The sequence below is a fragment of the Ornithodoros turicata genome, chromosome 2, assembly GCF_037126465.1.
Source record: "Ornithodoros turicata isolate Travis chromosome 2, ASM3712646v1, whole genome shotgun sequence".
NCBI classification, from domain to species: domain Eukaryota; kingdom Metazoa; phylum Arthropoda; class Arachnida; order Ixodida; family Argasidae; genus Ornithodoros; species Ornithodoros turicata.
In genome coordinates this window covers 46,344,942-46,368,641 of record NC_088202.1, presented here as the reverse complement: position 1 = coordinate 46,368,641, position 23,700 = coordinate 46,344,942, and the positions used below count along the sequence as shown (strand labels likewise).

General features: G+C 48.9%; 1 long non-coding RNA gene across 1 annotated transcript; it reads right to left on the bottom strand.

Annotated features, from left to right (window-relative positions):
- Positions 1-8,336: 8,336 nt before the first annotated feature.
- Positions 8,337-9,107, bottom strand: LOC135383412 (uncharacterized). The gene is made up of 2 exons (XR_010419860.1): positions 8,827-9,107; positions 8,337-8,673 (listed from the first exon to the last, which is right to left on the bottom strand). It is a non-coding gene; the product is annotated as an uncharacterized LOC135383412 (long non-coding RNA).
- Positions 9,108-23,700: the final 14,593 nt, after the last annotated feature.

Here is a 23,700-nt window from a genome sequence, read left to right as displayed (position 1 = left end):
AGCGGCCTTCTACGTTTCTTGACTGGTTCCGCGAGCGCCAGCTAGCCTTCGATCAAGCCAAATCCAGTCTCGCAAACGCAAGCCTGCTGGCTCATCCTGTTCATGACGCCCCCACCGCTCTCATGGTTAACGCCCCAACCAGGCTGTCGGGGCAGCACTGCACCACCACATCTCCGGTCATTGGTGCCCGTCGCCTTCTTTTCCAAGAAGCTTTCTGATGCCCAAGTGAAGTATTGCACTTTTGGGCCCGAGTGCTGGCTGCTTACTTGTCCGTGCGTCACTTCCGCCACCTTTTGGAGGGCCGGAGCTTCATCCTACTCACGGATCATAAGCCGCTTGCGGCCGCCTTTCAAAGATCAAGTTCACGCTACTTGCCACGCAAAATCCGTCATCTGGCGTTCATCTCCGAATTCTGCACCGACGTTTGTCACATCAAAGGCACCGACAACGTTCCTGCGGACGTTCTCAGTAGAGTGGCTTCCATACCATCCTCTTCCGGTTTTACCATCGACCGACTGGCGCAGCTCCAGCAGACCGACGACGAGCTCCGTCAGGGCTTGTCCTCGAAGACCTGCACCTTTCAGACTGTGCTTTGCCAGTCACTTGCGACATTTCCTCCGGCTCGCCACGACCTTTCGTTCCTGCAAGTCTGCGTCGTGCGCTCTTCGAGAGTCTTCATAACATCGCTCACCCAGGCGTCAGACGTACCGTCAAGCTCATCTCGGCGCGTTACGTCTTGCGTTACGTCATCAACAAGGATACTCGGCTTTGGTCACAGCCTTGTCAGCGATGCAAAGTTCATCGCCATACCATCACCACCCCTATCCCGTTTCCTTCCTCCCGATGCCCGCTTCGACAAAGTCCACGTTGACATTGTTGGTCCTCTGCCACACTCCGAAGGGAAACGTTACATCCTAACTTGTGTAGACCGATTCACGCGCTGGCCTGAGGCCGTTCCGCTTGCCGACAGACAGCTCAAACCGTTGCATCGGCCTTCGTCAGACGTTTTGGAGTCCCTTCAGAGGTTATCACTGACAGAGGACGCCAATTTGAATCTGCCTGGTTTCACGCCCTGACAAAACCCTCGGTTGCACATGCCTTCGGGCAACTTCTTACCACCCGGCCACGAACGACCTGGTTGAGCGTCTCCACCGGCCTTTCTCCACCTTCGCCCTTCACTGACACGAACGCACCACAGCCATTCTCCTTTCGTCATCCCGGACCTCTCGACCTCGTCCCACGTCTTCCTCCGGACTGATGTTGTTCGCAAGTCCCTGCAACCGCCGTACTCAGGTCCTCACCTTGTCCTCTCTCGCATCGTGAAGACCTCCATGATCAAGATCAACAGAAGGGAGGAGACTGTTTCAAATGATAGACTGAAGCAGCTCATCTCCCAAACCCGAACGTCTCGACTGCGGCCTCCTTGGCTTTTCTGGACCCAGCGCCGTGGCCCCCACCGCGCCCTCCAGTCAAGACCGTTACTTGGAGACCTAAAGTCTCCTCCAGCAGGGGGACTGTGTAGCGGCATCGATTTGATCACGAACCGAGCTTGGCTCGCTCACTGTGCGTGAGCAATAAATCATTCTTAGTCTGGCTCTTGTGTCTCTCGGTAGTCCCTTGCCTCGCTCCACCACACCAGAATTGGCGCCCAACGTGGGGCTTTCAGCGTTGGCAATGCTCAGAGAAGGGAGGCATTTGGTATAACTAATCATGTTTACGCGTAGGTATAAGGGTTGTTCAAGGTTGACCGAGACTTTTGCTCGATCAAATTCAGCGAGTAAACGGAATTGAATAAAACTTCCGGAGGATCAAGTGCAATCCTTCTCGGGTCGGCAGCACGTGCAGCAGTGGCACCTATCATGGTGGTGAGGAGTGTCTGTAGCTGTGGAACAGCAATGCATATTCAAGTTACTTGTGAAGGAGAACGTCAAAGCAGCAGAGATTTTGCAAAGATTACAGGCACATTATGTGCAGCAAACGATGTCAAGGGGAAAAGTGTATGAATAGTGCAAGCAGTTCGGCGAAGAACAGGATATGGTGATGAATGAACCACATGGACACTTTCATACAATTGCTGTCACAGCGGTGAACATCGCAGGCGTTGAGCAAGCCGTCCTCGAGAGCCGGCAAGTAACAGTTCATGGCACTGCAGCCCACTATAATATTCGTGTCAGTAGCGTGGAGACAATAATTTATGAGCACATACTGCTCCATAAAGTCTGCAAGATGGGTTCACGGCACCTTACTTGTAACCACAAGGGAGCGCACATGGCAGTCTCTAAGCAGCTGCTGAATCAGTTTCAATCCGAGGTGTAGGAATTCTTGGAATCAATCATCACGTGTGGTGACACCTGAGTTGTTAAACATACTTTGAAGAAGTACCTGAGTTACAGTTACAGATAAATGGGTTTAAAAGTATGAGTTACAGCTACAGATACCCCGTGGGAGAAAATACACTGATGCAGTTATGGATACTTCCAAAAATATACTCAGTAGTTTTACAGTTACATTTTCTATGAAATTGATTGGGTTGATTTAGCAAACTTTATTAGTTGCATTACAATTAATAAAGCAGATTACCTTGGGTCACACGATGTGGTAATGCATCCCGCTTTTCATAATTTTCTTTTTTATGAATTCTGCACACACCCGAGATACGAACCATTAAATATCTTTATTCCAAAAAATAGACTGGACACTGGCCAGATAGCACACATTAACAACCAGCAACTTGTCTCAGCTGTTTGCTTTCCTTCTTAACATTTTTGTTCGCTTGCATACTGTTAATATGAATTATTATTCGCGCGTTAAACCTGTACGTCTTCGTCTTTCTTGTCTGCGCTTTTACGTGTCCAGAGGAAAATAAAGTTTGGCTTATGACGAGCGTGAAGCTCGGAACATTCCAAGCCGTCACGAGATAGAGTGTGGACGTGCCCTCAGCTTTTCCTTACCTGCTGCGTACTTAATCTGCAACAAAGGTTATGGGCCCAGGTATCAGCACTGCTACGGCAAGCATAAAATAGATGACCGTCAATCCTAATCGTAGAAGATGGCAGAAGGATTACCTACGTCCCACTTCGAGAAGTTGGAGGGAAGCAACTACCCTACATGGAGGTACATCCACTGCAACTTATAAACTTTAAACACTGCAGCTTATATACGTAACAGATGTCCAAAAGAAGTTATCCGTGGGAAAATCCCAGAAGAAATTTACACGGGCAGAGTCCAATCTGTACGGTATTTTCGCATTTTCGGATGCCTGGCTTATGCTTGGATTCCCGATCGCTACCGAACGAAGCTGCAACCAAAGAGCAAGGAAGCAATTTTTCTGGGGTACTGTGAGAACACCAAAGGATATCGATTGTACGATCCAATCACAAAAAAGGTCTTCATTAGCAGAGACTTAAAGTTTCTTGAGGACCACAAGGGATCGACGTTGTTGGAGCAACAAGCCCGCACGGAATGCTACGATTCTGTCAGTTATGTCTCCATCAATACCTTTTATCCGGATGGAAACTCATTAGGATCAGAAGATGGTCAAGCAAGTAGCGGAAGCGGTGCATTCGAAACCGCAGACGACGTCTCAGATGGGGGTACGGCGGACGCATCCGAGTTGATGTCGTCCGAAGACGAGGTCGAGCACCAAGATGTACTTCGCAGGTCGGCGAGGATCAGAGCACAGCCTGATCGCCTGCAAGTGGATCCAAGTAAGAAAAGCTACTGTCAGAACGTGGAAATTCAGCAACACATCGTGGAGCCAACGACATACGTCGGGGCAATGTCCTCCCCTCAACGGATTCAGTGGGAGAAGGCAATGAAAGAAGAGCTGTCCTCACATGACCAAATGGATACTTGGACACTTATCCCGAAAAAGACAGGAATGAAGGTAGTAAAATCGAAATGGGTTTACAGAGTCAAAAGAGGCGCAAGCGGAGAAATCGAAAAGTACAAGGCTCGTGTGGTTGCTGTAGGAAGCTCACAAGTACATGGAATCGATTATTTCGAAACGTTTTCTCCAGTCGTTAAGCTCAACAGTCTACGATTGCTTCTAGCAATTGCAAACGAAGAAAGAATGGTGATGCGCCAATTAGACGTCAAGACGGCATACCTTCACGGGAAACTAGAAGAGGAAGTCTATATGGAGCAGCCACCAGGTTTCTGTAGAAAGGAAGAACACGTATGCAAGCTAAACAAAGCGATATATGGCCTGAAGCAGTCTGGAAGGACGTGGTACAGAACACTCGATGCTATTCTACAAGAACAAGGATACAGACGCCTAGAGACTGACAGGTGTGTGTTCGTACTTAAAACCGGAAATGACAAAGTAATTCTAGGAGTTTACGTTGACGATATGTTGATGTTGGGAACCAGTCAACGAGCACTGAAGAACGCAATCGACGCTCTTGGGAAGAAAGTTGAGTTGAAGGACCTTGGAGAGCCAAAGTATATCCTAGGAATAGAAGTAAGCCAAGAGAAGGAAGGTCGAAGTATTTCTATCAGCCAGAAGAAATATCTTGGAGACATTCTTAAACGTTTCAACATGGACAACTGTAAGTCAGTTTCGACGCCAATCGAGCATGGTCATGTCAACGGAAATGAAGTTTCACGAGAAGAAGAGACCATAAGTCGAGATAATCTACCCTACCAGAGCCTCATAGGCAGTCTTATGTACCTCGTGCAAGGAACTCGTCCTGATATTGCATTTGCTGTAAATTACTTAAGCCAGTTTAACAAAGATTTCACGATACAGCACTGGAAGATGGCTAAACGAGTCTTACGTTATTTACAAGGTACGCAAGATGCTGCAATCACATACACTGCTTGTCAAGAACCTATCATCGGATATTCAGATGCGAGCTGGAACGAGGGTAACTCAGGAAGATCAAGAAGTGCTTATGTTTTCACAATGTCCAAAGGAGCGATTAGCTGGAAGACAGTGAAACAACCAACGGTAGCGCTTTCCACCAGCGAGGCAGAATATGTCGCTCTAACTGAAGCCATGAAAGAAGGAAAGTGGCTAAAGACCTTTTTGGAGGAACTTGGTTTCGAAAGTTACGGTGCTGGGGCTATGACCATGAGATGTGACAATCAGTCGGCAATCAAGATGATTGAAAATCCGGTCCAACACCAACGGTCTAAACATATCAACCTCAAATACCTGTACATTAGGAACCAGGTTGAGAACGGAGATTTTGTTGTGGAATATTTACCAACACAGGACATGATTGCAGATGGACTAACGAAACCAGTCCCAAGAGGGAAGAACTTGTTTTGTGCGAATAGATGTGGTTTAAGCATACAGTAAGAACTATTTAACGCGAGTGGGAGTGTGTTAATATGAATTATTATTCGCGCGTTAAACCTGTACGTCTTCGTCTTTCTTGTCTGCGCTTTTACGTGTCCAGAGGAAAATAAAGTTTGGCTTATGACGAGCGTGAAGCTCGGAACATTCCAAGCCGTCACGAGATAGAGTGTGGACGTGCCCTCAGCTTTTCCTTACCTGCTGCGTACTTAATCTGCAACACATACCTTCTGTTTGCACGCAGGAGCACAGTCAGTTCAAAATTATTTTCGGTCATGTGGTTTCGAAGGTTTGTGCTGACGACACCCCCAAGCTAAATAACTGCTCACTGCTGCACTGCTTGGCAACTCGGTGCTTGGCAACTCACGATAGTGCCCGTTCTCACCCGATGAATTTGATACTAGCAACCCCAGCTGAAATGCTCTGGGAGGTTTTGCCCCTTGCTTCTTACAGTCCAGGTTTCGCCCCAAGCGATTATCATTTGTGTGGGGCCCTTGAAGGGACTGTCTGGAGCTATCATGCAAAGTTTGTGGGCGTTGTTATGCGATTTCTTATGTTTCCTGGAGCCACCATGCAAAAGCTTTCCTTTGGATTCGGCCCCGGGAATTTTTTATTGAATTTTGAACTTTAGACAGTACCCCCGATTGAAAGCCGCACTCCGATCACTGGTGACGTCACCGGTGTCGAGTTCCGGAGTTTGCTCCGCCGTGCCTCGGACGCCTATCGCCTGTCTAGGAGTCGCCAGTGGCTTTTCGTACTTTCGATATTTCAATACGTGCCGCCTTTTTGCTACTTCGACGTCGCTGAACACGTTTGTGGCAATGGGAGGACACAGGTTCACTGCAAGAACAAAGAGAACACAACAGGAGTATCGTTTTTTGGTTTTACGAAGTGCGCGTCGACAGTTATGGATAGTAAAGGTTCGTCGCCCCGGATGGCAGTTCTACGAATCAAGTACCCTCTGTTCCGAGCACTTTACCGCGGATTGCTTCGAACAGTCTGACAGACCTCAGCGGGAGCTCGGCATATCTCGTCCAGGAAAGACGAAGCCACACGTTGAAATCTGACGCGGTACCTTCGGTTTTCATTGATCCTCTGGTTGGTCTCAACGCACCATCAGCTTTGTTGAGCTACGATAGCGTAAGTCCCTAACTTTCCTGATCATCTCAGGTTCACATATTGTTTGCTCCACATCTTTGATTGATGCGCAGGAGCCAGGCCATGGTGCAGTGCCACTTCCTTTTGAAGAGACAAGTGAGTATGGTGAAGAATAATTTTCTGCTTTGTAAAAATAGAAAAATACGTATTGAGCCACAATACTTGACATTGGCACATTTCCTCAAACTATAGTACCGCGCTCACTGCCAGAGTGGTACTCACGAGTTTGCCCTTTGGTTAGGCGTAGTCAAGATCGCAGGTGAACTGCATGGGCAGTATCGGGGAAATGTGTGCTGTGTTTTCGTAGTTCAGTTGACAGAAGGAACATGGAAGAAAAATATACAGATGAGACAAAGCCTGCATGCGCTGATGTAGTCTGGTTCTTTTTTTCCAAGATATATCGCAATTCCCAGGAGTCGGGTGTGCATTACGCTGCATCTTCAGGTAGTGACAAAGGTGGCGAAATTTCTGTTAATACTGCATCATTGGGTGTGAAACTCTGCAAAGACCCGCTGTAAAACCATATTGACTAACTACAATACATATTGCATTCTGGTCGTCAGATGCAAACTAGTTGTTTATTTCACGCTTGCATGTTTAACAATTTTTACTCCAAACATCAGTTTGCAAACTAGTTGTTTATTTCACGCTTGCATGTTTAACAATTTTTACTCCAAACATCAGTTTGGTTGAAAGCCATTGATGATGTAACTGTACCTCGGTGTTTGTGTATAAGTGGAATATACCAAGTCATTATGGTTCTGAAAAAAGTATTTTGCACACAGTCAAACTAGTCACTCGCTTTACAAATGTAAGTTGCTCACTGCAATTCCGTCCCCATTCATAGGGTCTCGACATGCCATGAAAAATGCTGCAACACAGACAGATGAGAGACGCTTGGAGGAAAGCCCATAGTCACACAATGGAGACCACCCGCACAAGATGCAACCACTCAGACAGTGCCTACAGAGGATCCACCTCGTTTGGTCATAGTGGAAGTTCCTGGCCATCCGATAGTGTCCAAGCTCTCCCTAGATCATCAACACCTGCTGTGGAGCCTCCACCTTTTTCCTTGTCAGGGTCATCACCAGGGCATGATGACACAGCCGATATTGTCAGTTTTGAGGAGGAACCCAGCTAATTAACTGTGCAATCATGCATATTTTGTCAGTACTGTTCACATTGCACTGAAAAAGCATGGCGTGGTTGGGCTTGTCATACTGAATACATATGTTCATCATGATGACTTTTGTGTCACAAAACTAACGAAGGCTGTAGAGTGCCAATCTAGTGGTAAAACTTTAATAATATACATCTGTGTATGAGGCCGTACTGATGTCTCACTGCCATCTGATATAGGTCAGAGGCTATATCACCCGTCATATCAACTCAGCTCGGAGCTTGGCTATGACAGTGATGGAGAGTGAGTGCACAATTTTTTACTCCCTGTACATTACCTAACCTTCTGCCACCAACCCTTGGTTTATTGCTTCCCAAACGGGCCAATAGATGTGGTATATACGCGCCATCTTGTTGATGAGTTGGATGGTGATGGCTAAGTATTCCGATACATTGTGGGAGGATGCTCTCTACCTTCGCTGTCTGCTTCATTATCATTTGCAAGAAAGCAGTTAGTACTTACAAGTAGTAAGTACTGACCACGTTTATCCGGAAACGCACATCTTCGTCTGGACACGTTTAATTAGCAATTAGAGCTAATTGGGACCCCCCACATTAATCAGCACCCTCCAGGGAGCCATCACACTAATTGGGGAATGTCTATCTCGCGTCCAGACCAGTTGTGCGTTTCCGGATAATCGTGGTCATAAAAAATAAAAAAATAGGCAGAAAATAAAATAAAAAGATAGAAATAGAGTGGAGAGAAACAATTTATTCGAAAATCAACGATGCCGCGGCGAAGAAGCCGCTCCGCAACACCCGAGTGACCAGCGTCCGCCATGTTGGTAGTTTGCACCCAGCAGTTGCAGAGATCGACGACAGGTGGCCACTTAGTTGCAAGGCATCACACCAGATGGCGCCACCATCATAGCTCTAGACGAGAAAGACAGAACAAGATACTAGCGGCAGGTAAAAATGACAGCACTGCTAAGCAAGTCTAGGCATGCGAGAGAAAAGGTCTAACCGCTACTGCTAAACAGAAAACAGTACACATCGGGGAAAAAGGCTTACGGGGACGATCGCTTAGGCCTAACCTCAACGTCACAACACTATGCAGCTAACTAACACAAGGCGGGAACCACACATCGCTAAACATGCGAGAAAAGGCTTAACACGAGCGCGGTCACCGCTAAACACGGCAAACATACGAGGAAAGAGGCTTACGGGGACGATCGCTTAGGCCTAACCTCAACACTACGCAGCTAACACAAGGCGGGAACCACACATCGCTAAACATGCGTCAACAGGCTTGGACACCGCAAAACAAGTCTAAACATGCGAGAAAAGGCTTAACACGAGCGCGGTCACCGCTAAACACGGCAAACATACGAGAAAAGGAGCGCGTCAAATCACTCACCTTTTCCCCCGCGGCAACTTCCAGGCAGAAACTGAGCGACCGCGGAGAACACACGTCTGCTCTCTACGAGATCCAGCCAGAAAGTGAGCGAGCGCGCGGAGCGCACGTCCGTCTTCCGCGACGGTCCGAGAGAAACTGAGAGAGGCGACGCGCAGCGGCAGCTATGAATGCGCGCGCGCCCTCTGCTCCACCCGTCCGCGCATGCGCGCGCGCGCTGCTAGCTCCCTCTGCGCCGGCCGCGGGTGTTTTCGGTTTCGGCTCTCTGCTGCGCGCGCGCGCGCGCTCCTAGCGGCGAGGCGAGGCGAGGCTCCTAGCGGCGGCGGGGTGTTTGTGTGACCCAGCCAAGAGAATGCTGTACATTTTCGCTCGGATGGCTACGACTTCCTGAATAACTCCGCCCCCCGTCTCGTCTTTGAAGTACCCCATCTGATTCGCGTGCTCGTCGTTGAAAAGTGGGTGGTCCGGCGGATAGGAAGACAGATCTAACTCACTCTCAATCTTCATCAGCTGCTCTTCCAGGCTTTCACACGTGAGAGAAAAAATTACGCTGTCCGTGTCGCTATAGATCAATTGCACTGGACATGTCAAGCGAGAAAAGAGCGACTCGTAGATGAAGCTGTACATTCGGACTTTGGATATTTCAAGAATGGCAAAGCCCATGTAAAGGGGGTGCGTGCATTTGATGCGGCGTTGTTTCATCTCGTACAAGATGCACTTATCACTCAGAATGTGAAAATGCTGACTGTCGACGGAGCTAGCTTTTCAGAGCGCGCTTTCTTTGTCGTAGGCTAGGGCATACTTTTTCATCCGTCTCACATTTTGTATCGACTTACCGAACGTGCTGTTCGACATGGTTTTGTACAGAAGTCGCTCGAATTTCGTGGTCGCGGCATTCCTCAACGCGACGTTTCTCTGCACGAAGGTTCGCAAAAAGTTGTCTTGGTGGAACGAGAGGATGTTGTGAACACGTTTTATTTTCATGCCCAACCTCACGTACAGAGCGAGCAGTGCATAATGAACGACATAGCGTTCTTTGTCGTGGCACGTCAGCAAGAGTTTCGTTGTGGAAGGGGCGTTCAGCGCCAACGCATCTTTCAGGTAGCGTTGGTAGGGGGAGAGTTCGTTCTCGTCCACGCACCTGTGTTCGGGTGCCAGGGGAAAATCCCTAGTGAGCGCGTGCAGTTCTTCGGGATATGACAAGTCTACCACGTACACGTAACCCACTTCCGAATCGTGAGGAATGTTGAGAAAATCGATCTCGCTCCACCTCGAAGGATCCACCCACTCAAAACCACCTGTCGGGAGATGGAAAGTCATCGCGTACGGGTACAAACTGTTCACGTCGAGGTACTGGATAAAAGTCTTTTCTTGCTGGGGATCGTAATCGTCGCACCCCTCGTGATTAGCCCGACAGTATCTGTGGAAGCTGTTACAAATGCCTCCCCTGATTCCCTTCTCGATCGTTTCGTACATCTCGCGATCGCTCATGAGCTCGAGTTTGACTTTGGTGAGCTTCAGAGCGCTGCTCCACGCGTAACTGGCGAGGGACACTGTGCGTAGGATATCTAACCTATCCGTCTCTAGCGCAATCTTCCTGAAATACAGTACAACGTCGCAGAGCTGACAGGCGTCCAGCGTGACGTAGAGACGCGTGTAACCGCCGAGGTTCTTACATTCGAACAATTCGAAAATCTCGAGGGCGTACTGATAGTCCTCGTCCGTGATCTCTTGGTCGTTCAGGTCGCTTTTGAAAGCTTCCTTTGGCGGTAGTGCGGGCATATTGTACGCTTCGAAACTGTCGACGAAGGTGTACGGGTAAATGCCCTTCCTGAGGAGGCGTCGGAAACGGTCACCAAACATTTGACGGGTACAATGAAACGCGCTTTCACCACCGCTGGCGAGCAGGGTTTCCACCAGGTTCGACAAGGAGAGGTTGAAAAACTGCGTGGTATCGCGGAAATGGAGATCGCCAATGTTGAACCCTCTTATCTTTTCCGAGCTCGAAGCTAAGATCCACGGCTCGCCCAGATTTAGAACGTGCATGTGGCGGAGAAGGGAGCTCAAATCGTACTGCAGGTTGTGCACGCACACGACGAGTTCGTTGGTATTACGACACGTAAGGTTACACGTATCACACAGCGTCGCGACAAAATTCGAAGAACCGGACTCTACGAAGCGGGTGTGGTCGTGATGCGATACCTTCCGCGTATGTCGGTTAAATTCGATTCCACAAAATTCGCAGTGTGTAGCGCTCGCGTGCCGAAAGTGGTCTTCCATACTCATGACCAACGGCGCGGGACAACTGTTCAACCTATCGATTTGATCGCTAAATCGCTTGAGCGAGAGCAAGCATTTCTCTGCCGCGTTGGGTCCCAAATAGCCATCTACGTCCATTATTTTCCCATCACAACTTCTCACTAGCACAATGCTATACGAGCTCATCCTGTGCACACTCGAGGCGTCCTTCACGAGCGCGTTTTTTCCCAAAACGCTCTCCGTGTCCAACACCGCGAAATAGGGATAGGGATGCATGTACTGTATCTTGTTGAAGGAGACACACTCCCCCGCTTTTGGCATTTCGAGAATCACTTCGTTTACGTCTCGACACAGACGTTCGTGTTGCTGCAATGCCTCTCTCGTTCCGTAACCGGACGTGCATTTCTCGCAATAAAAATAGTCACTTCGTCCCATGAAAGTGCTAAATTTTCGGATCCCATAGAAATGCTCCCTAACCTCGAGCAGGTGGACTTTATCCTTATAGAGCGTGCAGGGAAGTAGATATCGAACTCGTCTGCTCGTCGAACACGTAGATGTAGACGGAGATTTTGTTTTTTCTCACCCACAGGGCAATGTCTTCGTAAGTGACTGGGAAGCAGGGCGGCCAGTACGTTACGCGCGTCTCCGGATGGGAAGGATTCATGTACTTGTGGTATCTTACATGCAGGTTTGGTTTGCTCCTCAAAGGATGTAAGAGTGCCAGCACGCTATACTTGAAACACTCGTGTTCGTGATTCGGCGGAAGTTTGACGTTTGTGAGAGTCTTTGTTTTTCTCTTTAGCAGCTCGGGAAGCTCGATCGTGCATCCTATCCGCTTCGGTTTTAAGCGCGTTAGTTTCAAGTCGACACATTGGACGTCGTTCGAGGTGAAACCAGACCCTTCTCTCGCATAGTTTTCAACGCGTTGCGAGGACTCTGCGATGGCAGCATTTATCGCGCCTTCGATTTCTTGGCGGTTATGAACGACTCTCACGTGAAGGTTCACGTGAAGGAGATGCGAAGTCAACCCGTCGGCTCCGTCCTTAACCATGAGCGCCTTCGAGCACAGACAAAATTTGAAAGGCATGGGATAAGCTTCGAGGACGCGCGTGATTACTGGAGCTATGCTCGGTAGATAGAGTCGCAAATCGTCGACGTTGTCGTCGTGCGGGGAACAGAGAAGCGTGTACCTAGTAGCCGTTCCGTCAAATGCCTCGTCTGTGACAAAAAAAGGAAGGAATCGTCTCTCCGTGACGGAGGGATGATTCTCTACGACGTGTTCTCTCAATTCAACGATTCTACGACCCTGGACAGGCTCAGCTTCGTTTCGAAATTCTGGGCTTGCATCTGGTGATTCATCTCGAACCCTACCAGACAGAGGAATGAAATCTGCATACGACTGATCCCCTTCCGACATGAGCAATCCGTCGTCGTCGTCGTCCGTTTCAGGTATTACGAAAGGCGGACTACTGACTCTGTCGTCGTCGTCGTCATCTGAAAGGACGACTGGGCTATTACCGAGATTCTCTATTCTAGCTTCGTGCTCTCTTTCTACGGCCACGAGCATGGCATCGATGGGGTCGTACTGAGATACGAGACAGCGCGGCACTGCGGTCAAACAAAATCAGTACGAGATTCCCCCTCACGAAACAATGCTCACTTTTCCCTTCAGTTGAGGAACGCTTGAGATTGATGATGATGATGAGAGAGGATGGGATGAGTCCCTGTGGTCAGTGTCATGCGGTGACAGCGGCTATCGGTTCCTGAAAAACAATGTCATACATAGAATACACTCTCACAGCAGAGACGGTCAACTTACATTTTGGTCCACGAAACGCCTCGTGTCGTGGATGGATGCCCCTCGTGGGCTTCCTGTCAACCGTCGTAGAACCAGCGCACCTTTTATAGTCGCTACACCGCTCTCCTCCTCCTCGCATTGCGACGGTGTCGTCTGTACTTTGACCACCCCGCCTTCCGTCTTTCGCGCCTTTTTGCGATGTCGCATATGACAATGATGTCATCGGCGTTGAATAAAACATTACACTAATTTCTAGCTAACACTCTGGGACGACTTGTACATGACGACAAGAAGACCCAGAGTGGGATTTGAACCCAGGATCCTTCTACACTGGGCGCGACACACTAACCACCAATCTAATTCGTACTGCGTGACGTTTTTCGTATTGCGGGGTTCGTGTCTACACACGTCACAACATGTTCAAACACGTGCAAACATGTTCAGACACGTTCAATGACGTCATAAAGAGAGAGAGAGGAACGAGTGTGTCCAGGGGCGACTTCGACGCCTGTGTCTAAACACGTCCAAACACGTCCAAACATGTTCAGACACGTTCAATGACGTCATAGAGAGGAAGAGAGAGGAACGAGTGTGTCCAGGGACGACTTCGCCGCCCATGTCCGAACATGTTCAAACATGTCTTAACATGTTCAAACACGTTCAATGACGTCATAGAGAGTGAGAGGCAAAGCTTTACTATAAATGTCGAAGCGAACGTTCGATCGTCATTCCATCATGATCAGCTTAGTAGATCCTCGTAAGTAATACCCATGACGTCATCATCATCGTCGAAATGTTTGAAGAGTTTCGTTTCCAGTGTACAACACTTTTGCTGCGCGTGAAGTCGGTTTTTTCCCGCCTCACATATTTCGGGAGATTGGCAGGGCCCGCTTCTTCTGCACCAATTGCGGTGGATTGTGGTCCAAAGGTACGCTTCCTCGTTATTTTTTTTTTTTTTAATACGTTCTATAATCGTTCACATTTTTTTCCAGAGCAAAAGCATTGGACGGACCGATTGATTCGCCCGTTTCTCGGCTGTCGGACGGTACCGTTCGACGTACGTTGCGAAGGACTTCGACTATTGAAGGAAGATGGAGAAGATGGACCATCAGTGTCACTCTGTGACTGAAGAAGATTGTACGTGTGTATGTGTTTGAGTTTAAAAAAAAAACACGCGTTTCTCACACTCCTTTCGTTGCAGATTACGAATGGCTACTGACGGGAGATCTACTTCTGGTCCTAACCTTCAAACCTCCTCCAAAGACCTTCTTTTTGCGAATCGGCGATCAACTGACTACCTGTCGCTGCGGTGGACTCTGGTCGAGAAACCCCAGCCATTGGTTAGACTCGAGCCTTCGTCCGTATTTGGGCTGCCTTCCCAGCTACGAAACCAAAGCTGGAGCCTAATTCATGTGTAACGAGAAATAAAGGTTGTCTACTCTCATTCCGTCTCAGTCATGATGACGCCCGAGCAGAGGTTTGCCACCTTTGTGCAAACGCGAATGTATCGGGACTTGCTGCGATTACGCGATTATATTCACGGCGATAGCTGCGAGGGAGACTTTCGCTCGATTCTCAAGACGATACCCTTACGTCTGTTCACCGTCAGTGGGAAGATTGCAAAGAAAATGAAGTGTTTCGTAGATTACAAGCTCGAGCTGTTGGAAAAGTATAGACGAGGAGAGACAGTCGACCCGTGTCTTATCAACGCGGGTTTCAACCGACCTATCGTCCGTCGCTACTGGCTTCTCCACACATCCCTCGACGTCACGGTGCAGACCGGCGACGACGGCGGTGAGCGTCGGGTCAGCACGTTGGAAGATCGTCTCGCAAGGGTCTTGTGTATGTCGTGAATAAATAAATAGTCTATTTTTTACGAAACGAGTTCGCTCACGAGGAGACGTTTTATTGTTTCGTCATTCTCTTCGAGGTTACAGGAAAACATGGATACACAACTTTTCAAGCTGTAGCGTTTCGACATGCGCGTGGCTACGTAGATACAAAAAAGCCCGCAGTAAGGCGAAAAAGGCGATTGAATACACTTGTCGTTATACTCGTCCACTACAGGTAAAGTCTTCCGAAGGTTTGCTTCGATGGGGGGAAGTCCGTAGCTGTCGAAAAACACGGCAGACCCGTCGTAGTTTTTCAGGTAGAGCACCCAGTGCTGCCCGCGCCTTCTTCGCTCTTCCGTATTGATGATTAAATAACCGGGCTTGCGTAAAACGAAGGCTTCGTCGGAAGCGCAAATGCCTCTCAGCATGGAGGAAGCGAGGGGGTTCAGGGACACGAGTTCCAAGATGTCGCTCTCGTACATCTTTTCTTATGGGAAGGTGACCGTACGGTCCTTGTCGACGTACATGAGCTTGGGACACTCGGAAATCAAGAGGACGGTGACCGCGTGTGGAAGGGCTTTAGCGAAGCGTAATTGCAGGCGAACGTTTCCTTTTCGCCACTCGTTCAAATGCGAAGGAGAAGAACACTTGTCCACGTCCAAGTTAAAGTAGAGAAGGAACCCGTTCGTTTTAAATCGCTCGTAGCTATACTTGAAATGTTTCTCTCCCAGTTCTTGCAAGAAGTTAAAGTAGGGAATTTTGACGAGGTCGTTCTGAAAGTCGTACTCGGCTCGCACTTGCTGGCCGTCCACGGAGAGCATCGAATGAGACAGGTCGTAATGACGGAATTTGTAGGGGTTCGATTGGATGTCGCCGAGAAAGTCGGACGTGGCGAGTAGGGCGACGCATAATTTGGAAGGTACCCTTTCGGGGTAAACGTTTTCAAAGTGAGCGTCCAAGCTCCCGGCACTCAAGCTCCGCACCTTGGTTTCCAATCCGCGTAACACGTAGATGGCCGGCGTGGTCTGAAGCCGCCGCTCGTATTTCAAAAATAGGGAAGGTGCCAGCGTCACCTTTTTCAAGTGTAACGTCATTTCTTTAATGTCCACCTCATAATTGTACGTTTTCTTGTCTTTGGGGGCCGATACGAGTTTAAATTCGTCGTTGTTTAATAGGAAAACGACGCGAATTTCGACGGCAGGTACCATCAGGCGCGGCTGTTGAAACAGGTCGGTATTGATCTGACCGACCAGGTTAAAGTATTTTCCACCCTTCGTCGCTTCGTAACGTTGTTTCGGACCGCGAGACGAGACGTCGTAATCGTCCTTTAAATGTTCGTCGTCCTCGACATAAAGTCCAGCCGCGTGCACTGTTTCTTGAGCCGTGGGCGTGGAATGAAGCACGACGTCCAAAATACTCCTGTAGGCGTAAAACTCGTTGGAACTGACGAGTTTGTTGTTCGCATAAACGGTGACCGTCTTAAACATGCCGCTCAACAGGTGGTTTATTGGGAAAACGACATCTTTCTCGTCCATTTCTTCCCCGTCGTCGCGAACAATGCGCACGGTCAAAGACACGAAACTGCCGTAGAGATCCAAGTGTGCCCTTTGCAAATTTTGAATACAAAACTCGATCACGGAATTATTTACCCCGTTGACCGGATAAAAAAGTTGGTACGAAGTATCTTCCACGCCGTATTGAATGGAAGGGGGTTCGAATATCATCACATCACTCGTTAGACAGATCGGCGTCTGTATTTTTCCTTTCGTTGACGTCAGGACGGAGCGCGCGCAGCGGATGTGTGACCTTCACGGCGTACCAAAGATATCTGCAGGTGCGTCGTGTGTCGGCGCCTTTTGTTGTCGTTTGCGGCGTTTCTTCCCATTGTTGTTTCCAGAGCCCTCCATGGAATCCAGCACGTCTCTCCCCGTTGCTATGGCCGTCTTTTTTACTGCGCGCGATATTCCTTCGCCATCGGCCAAATTCCGCGCCAAGCGCTTCAACGTTCTCTTGGCGATCGGTTTTATTTGCTGCCAGATGGGAACGATAAACTTGGATATGTTGCTCAACACACCGCCCCCTCGTTGGAAAAGGGGTCCCGTGTACACGGGAATTATTTTGGGGGAATTACGGTACATATTTGAAATGCAACGTTAGATTGGTTCTGCCTTTGGACCGCAACGGCAAACGTCTTCCCGTTTCGTCCGCGAGAACGATCGTCACTGAAGGAATTTCGAATTGAGACAGGTTAAAATACTGGATGTTATCTAACGTGTAGGTGACGACGTGCTTGTCTTTCTCGTAATAAAAGGGTAGTATTTTTAATATCGGTTTTTTCCCGCTCCCCACGTACGTGGGTTCCACGATATCCGTGTACACGATTATGTTGTGAAATGGGGGTTCCAGGAGTACCTCGACGGAGCTCGTGGCATCCTCATTCCCCGTGAACACGGTACGCGATTCGAAGCCCAAAAGCACGGCCAGGTACTCGGAAAGTGTTAAGGTGGAGGTGCCCTCGGAAAGCCGAATTTTACATTTCTGTTCGGTTCCGTCGAAGCTGAAGCGCGCGCGTACGCCTACGCGCTGGTTAATCGCATTTAGAAGTGCTTGCGGCGTCGCATAATAGCCGGGAGGCACATGTACTTGCAAAGATCGAGGAATTTTCGTCTTGATCGTGAAAGAAAATTGACGCGCTACGGGGAGAGAGACGCGTAGCGTTTCTTCGTGTCCCTCGACGGGTGTGAGATGTAGCAGCTTGACAAAGGGTTCCGCCACGTGCAACCCTTTCGGTGTTTTCAGAGAGTACACGTTATCCGCGAATTCTAGCGAGGCGTCCAGCTTGTGCGTCTGGAAATACTTGTTGAGTGTGTTCCGTAGGGACGTGGTTTCCGAATTCAGAGTGACGTCGCCGAAAGCGACGGGTGCGGCGTGCTCCAATAAGATGGAGGTGGCTTCGCGTTCGCTCAATTTGGGGGGTTTCACCGCACGACCTGCTTCGCGGGACGCTAGCGAGGCGTCGAGCGCTTGCGCAAGCCGAGGGTCCAATTCCACGGCTTTCACGTCCACGGGTAAGACGAAGTCGTATCGCGATTTATTGTACGCGAAAGAAACGTCGAATTCCGAAAGGGCTTTTCCCAAATCCCTCTCGAGATCCGAGGTGACACGAAAAGTTCTGCCGGCTTCCACCGTGTCCTCGAAAGAAACCTCGATTTTCGCATCTTGCCTTTCGTACCCGATATTTAAAAAATCGTTACTTATGCTGAGATCCATCAGACCGACTTTATACCGATTCGAGAGCTGAAGCGGACTATCGAAAGCTACCGTGAAGGCGTTGAGTTTATTCGAGGGAAACTTATCCATGCTGGCGTTCGAGAGCAGGTGGACGTAGATGTCAGACATCATTTCCCAATCTTGACCACGTCGCTGCTCGGAACCCAACTGTCGTGTTCTTTGTCGTAACCGAACCAGCGAACCAAGGAGAAGCTCTGACCGTTCAGTTGCTTCTTTCTCAGCACTTTCGTTACTGGCCAAGGCTGATTGGCGTCTCAGGTTACGACGAGTACCTCCTCCGGGTAGAAAGATCCGTCCACTTCCTTACCCCGGTAATCTTCCAGGTGTACGACGGGAGGAGAGGTGTCTCTCAGGCGGGAGACGGTGAAAATCTGAGGCGACCAACTCCCTTCCGAGCTCTTATAAAAACCTTTTCTGTGAAGTAGGACCCTCACTTTATCCCCCAGTTTGAGCTTCTTTTTCACGGAGGGTACGACGGGCTTCCCATTTATCTTATTGAACAGCTCCAATTCGTTTTCGGGCGTGACTTCGGACGGGCTGATGCCCAAAGTCCTGTGTTTGGTGGTGTTGTAGTCGCGCACGATCTTGGGAAGCGCGGAAACGAAGTGGTATTTTCCCGTTACTCTAAAATAACGGAATATTCTGTCACGTAAAGTGCGTATGACGCGCTCTGCCTGCGATGCTTTGATTACTGGAGAGAAGGTAGAATACATGTGTACCTTCTTTCGTGAGAGATACTCCTTGACGGTCTTGTTGTAGAATTCCCCGCCTCTGTCGCAAAAGATGCGTGTAGGTACGTTACCTCCCCGAAAAAGTCTTATCATGGCCCTTTTTATTTCGGCGGGGCGCTTCGTCTTTAGCGGGAGGGTGCGCAGAAAGCGGGAGAGGGAATCGATTGCCACGAGAATGTAGCGGTAGCCACCGTTGAATCTCTTGTATTTTGAAAAATCGGCGAGGTCCATTTGCCACACGTCGTTGATCTTGAGCGCGATGATGCGTCTCCTATTAAACTTTCTTCTGACCGGATGGTGGAGCGTGTAGGCATCCAGCTTTCTGAGAATGGCGAGAGCCTTCTTTTTGCTCAAGTGATGCGCTTTTCTATAGCGTTCCACACCCCCCAAACCACCCTCTGGTTTCTCATATCCCTCCATAAGTCGTCCACGCAATGGAGGCCTGCTGCTGCTGCTGTTGAGGCTCGCGAGATTTGGGTAGAGAAATCAGACGCAATAGTTTCGAGACTTTGGGGAACCAGGAAGGTTTCTTTCCCGTCTTACGTTGCAACAAATAATTGACGAGTTCGTAAACGGAGGAGTGTCTGATGGGCTTGCCCGACACGGAGACACAACACTCGCGATCCCAGGAAAGAACCTTCTTTAATTCCGAGACGACCCTTTCCGCTTCCTCTTCGTCCACCTCTGGAGAGAGGAGCGAATAGTCAAAGTCATTTGTAGCGTCGGACGCCTTGTTTTTATTGTCGTAGGGGTCAAATCCGTACTGCTTGAGTATGCGATACAGTGCTTGCAGTATGAGTTTCACTTTGACGTCGTCACTCTCCTTCGAGGAAAGAATGTTTCCGATGGAGGAGGAGGTGGTCACTTCAATTCTCTTGGCCATTGGCGAAAAGGTTCAACACGGCGGAAAGCAGGAGAGGAACCACCGACGAAAGAACGCCCTGTCCTCGCTGCTGAGACAGATAGCGCTTCAAACGTTGCGGATTCTTGTGAATCTTTTTGTAGGCGAGCCGTCGTAAAAAGCGTTTGTGCTTCTTCAAACGCGCGAACGTATCTGGAGGTAGAGCCACGTTTCCGTTCAATACATTGAGGCAAATTTCGGAGAGGTGTTTCATGTCGGACGAGGACGAACGTCTCAAGACGTCGCGGCGGCGTGGAGGTGGTAGAGTGGAGAGTACTTTGAGTAAAGTGAGGTGAGGGCGGAGATTCATTTCGGAGCGTAGATATATTGACGTTCTCCCGGAAAGATATTGCTACGCAACCTGTGATCCTCGTGCGTATAGTTGTGAAGATCCACTAGTAAATATGCGTGGGGCGACGACATCGCTTGTTTATATGCGTCCAGAAAATACTCCAATCTTTTTCTGCCAAATAGCTGTTGGCCGAAATGTTCCATCTGGTGCACGCTGCGCACGGTGCGCCACAGGACGACGTAACTGGCGTTGTAGGATATTGTTCTAAAATGGCTACTGTCGAAAAAGATGTTTTGAACGAGTAAGAAGATCGACGCGTTGGCGTGGTGAGAACCCCGAATGAAAAGATCGGTCACCTCCTTCAAGGAACCGGCGTCGGTCATGTGATCGTCGACGACGATCAGCGTAGCGCGCGACGTGTCCCACTCTCGCGGAAGCTCCTTGGTAAATTTTACGGAGTCCCCGAATTCGTCCTGCATGCTCGGCGAAGCATATTTCTGCACGTCGAATATTTGTGACGGAGGCTTGTCTACCACGTCGTTCAGGTTCCTCAACACGTTAGCAACGAACGTAGATTTGCCGCACATGGAGGGGCCGCTTAAGATACAGCGAAAGGGATGACGGAAACGAAAAGGTTCGGGGGAAGACATGTTGCGTGCGTACACGTTGCACGAAGAGAAAGAAGAGACTGAGACTCGAAGAGAAATGCATCGCTTTTTATTTACACATCCTCGTCGTCGTCCTCTACATCGGAACTGCGTTCCCAATACAGATTGTCCAGGCTAAAGTTGGACTTCTTTTTCGCCAGTCTGTCCGCCGCTAAGATGCGGTCGAGCGTCTTCATCTTGTCCTGACACATTTCTTGACGCGCTTGCAACCATTCCAGACGGTGGACTTGAAAGGCTTCCTCCACGATGCCGCGTATAAATTCGCGAAGTTCTTCGTTTTTTGTCTTTTCCTTGCGACGACGAGAAACACAGGAGAATAAACCACACATGGCGTTTTCCACGTATCGGTCAGAATGATGACGCGAGCGCGGTGCGCGCTGCCTTTATACAGATAAACGCGCGCGCGCAAAGAACGGAGAATGAAAGCGAAACTGAAAAGCCACCCGTCGCCGCTAGGAGCGCGCGCGCGCGCAGCAGAGAGCCGAAACCGAAAACACCCGCGGCCGGCGCAGAGGGAGCTAGCAGCGCATGCGCGGACGGGTGGAGCAGAGGGCGCGCGCGCATCCATAGCGGCCGCTGCGCGTCGCCTCTCTCAATTTCTCTCGGACCGTCGCGGAAGACGGACGTGCGCTCCGCGCGCTCGCTCACTTTCTGGCTGGATCTCGTAGAGAGCAGACGTGTGTGTTCTCCGCGCTCGCTCAGTTTCTGCCTGGAAGTTGCCGCGGGGGAAAAGGTGAGTGATTTGACGCGCTCCTTTTCTCGTATGTTTGCCGTGTTTAGCGGTGACCGCGCTCGTGTTAAGCCTTTTCTCGCATGTTTAGACTTGTTTTGCGGTGTCCAAGCCTGTTGACGCATGTTTAGCGATGTGTGGTTCCCGCCTTGTGTTAGCTGCGTAGTGTTGAGGTTAGGCCTAAGCGATCGTCCCCGTAAGCCTCTTTCCTCGTATGTTTGCCGTGTTTAGCGGTGACCGCGCTCGTGTTAAGCCTTTTCTCGCATGTTTAGCGATGTGTGCCCAGTGGTTCCCGCCTTGTGTTAGTTAGCTGCATAGTGTTGTGACGTTGAGGTTAGGCCTAAGCGATCGTCCCCGTAAGCCTTTTTCCCCGATGTGTACTGTTTTCTCCGTGCTGTTTTAGCAGTAGCGGTTAGACCTTTTCTCTCGCATGCCTAGACTTGCTTAGCAGTGCTGTCATTTTTACCTGCCGCTAGTATCTTGTTCTGTCTTTCTCGTCTAGAGCTATGATGGTGGCGCCATCTGGTGTGATGCCTTGCAACTAAGTGGCCACCTGTCGTCGATCTCTGCAACTGCTGGGTGCAAACTACCAACATGGCGGACGCTGGTCACTCGGGTGTTGCGGAGCGGCTTCTTCGCCGCGGCATCGTTGATTTTCGAATAAATTGTTTCTCTCCACTCTATTTCTATCTTTTTATTTTATTTTCTGCCTATTTTTTTATTTTTTATGACCACGATTATCCGGAAACGCACAACTGGTCTGGACGCGAGATAGACATTCCCCAATTAGTGTGATGGCTCCCTGGAGGGTGCTGATTAATGTGGGGGGTCCCAATTAGCTCTAATTGCTAATTAAACGTGTCCAGACGAAGATGTGCGTTTCCGGATAAACGTGGTCAGTACTTACTACTCTTACATTCCTTTACAGCAATGGGGTTTTGCCACCTGACTCCCCACTTGCTCGTATTATTACAAATGTAGCAGAGATGCTGTAATAAACTAGCAAAGGCAGGGAAGAATTGTGTGATACATTCCCTGTAGCATTGTTTTGTTCACAGTGTGGGGTTGTATGACTTTTGAACTTTTGCCATGTCAGTAAGATTAAATATTACTCTCAGGTCCGTAGCACAGCCTTCGTGTCCATCGTGGCATGCTCCAGCCTTATAGAACTCCTAAAAGTGTGCACCGGGTGCTCATCATCACTCACAAACGTGCAGCTCACAACAATGGGAACGCTTGCAAGAGCTACAATCACTTGTGAGAATGGCCACAGGAACCAGTGGAACAGCCAACCACTTGTTCATGAGAAACCTGTGGGCAATATTGCAATGTGCTCGGCAATCCTTTGCTGTGGTAGCAGCATCACCAAGTCGCTGCGCCTGTTCGACATCATGGACCTTGCTTACACCGGAGTCAGTATTTCCTCTACCAGAATTGCTATTTATTTCTGGCAATACAAGATGTGAGTTAATGCTGGAAAATTATGTGTGCTGAAAAAGTCATCAATCATGTGATGGTCATGACTTCCAGTGTTGACGACCCCGAAATTCAGATTCAAATGAACATGGAAAATATGGCTCTGTGTCATTTGTCTGTCATTGTCCAGCTTACTTGTTAGAATTAGAATCCACGCCCATGTTGTGTATGCCAGTTACATCATTTAGTGACTGCGGAATAGCGAGACTAAGCGGCAACATGCACAAATGCTTTTTTTGTTTTGTTTGCGGAACATCATTTTAAATATCAGTTTGTCTCTTAATTGTTTCACATGGGAAAATAGGAATATCTTGCATTGTGCGCTAGCATAAAGGTGATGGAAAAGAATGTTCAAATGTGGAGATATTAAATATCGCAAGTATGCTAAATAATAATTGTCCTCTCGTCTTATTTGCACAAAATATAATTTTATGAAAATAAAGTGTTTTTTCACAAATCAATTATTTCACAGCACTTGCTGCAAATACACAAAAATTGAATATCAACAATAAAATGAACAAACCGCACAATACACACCAGCCTTACAACTTACATACTACGCATTACGTGCTGATGAAGAGGCTTACGACGCATTATCCTGCAATGAGAAAGAACGTGATTACACAGAGCAGATAATGGTAAGAAATCTTCTCAATTCCTGAACTGATTCAAAACTCTGCACTATACACACACGTACTTCTATTGTGATTTAGGATGTCTAGGACAATG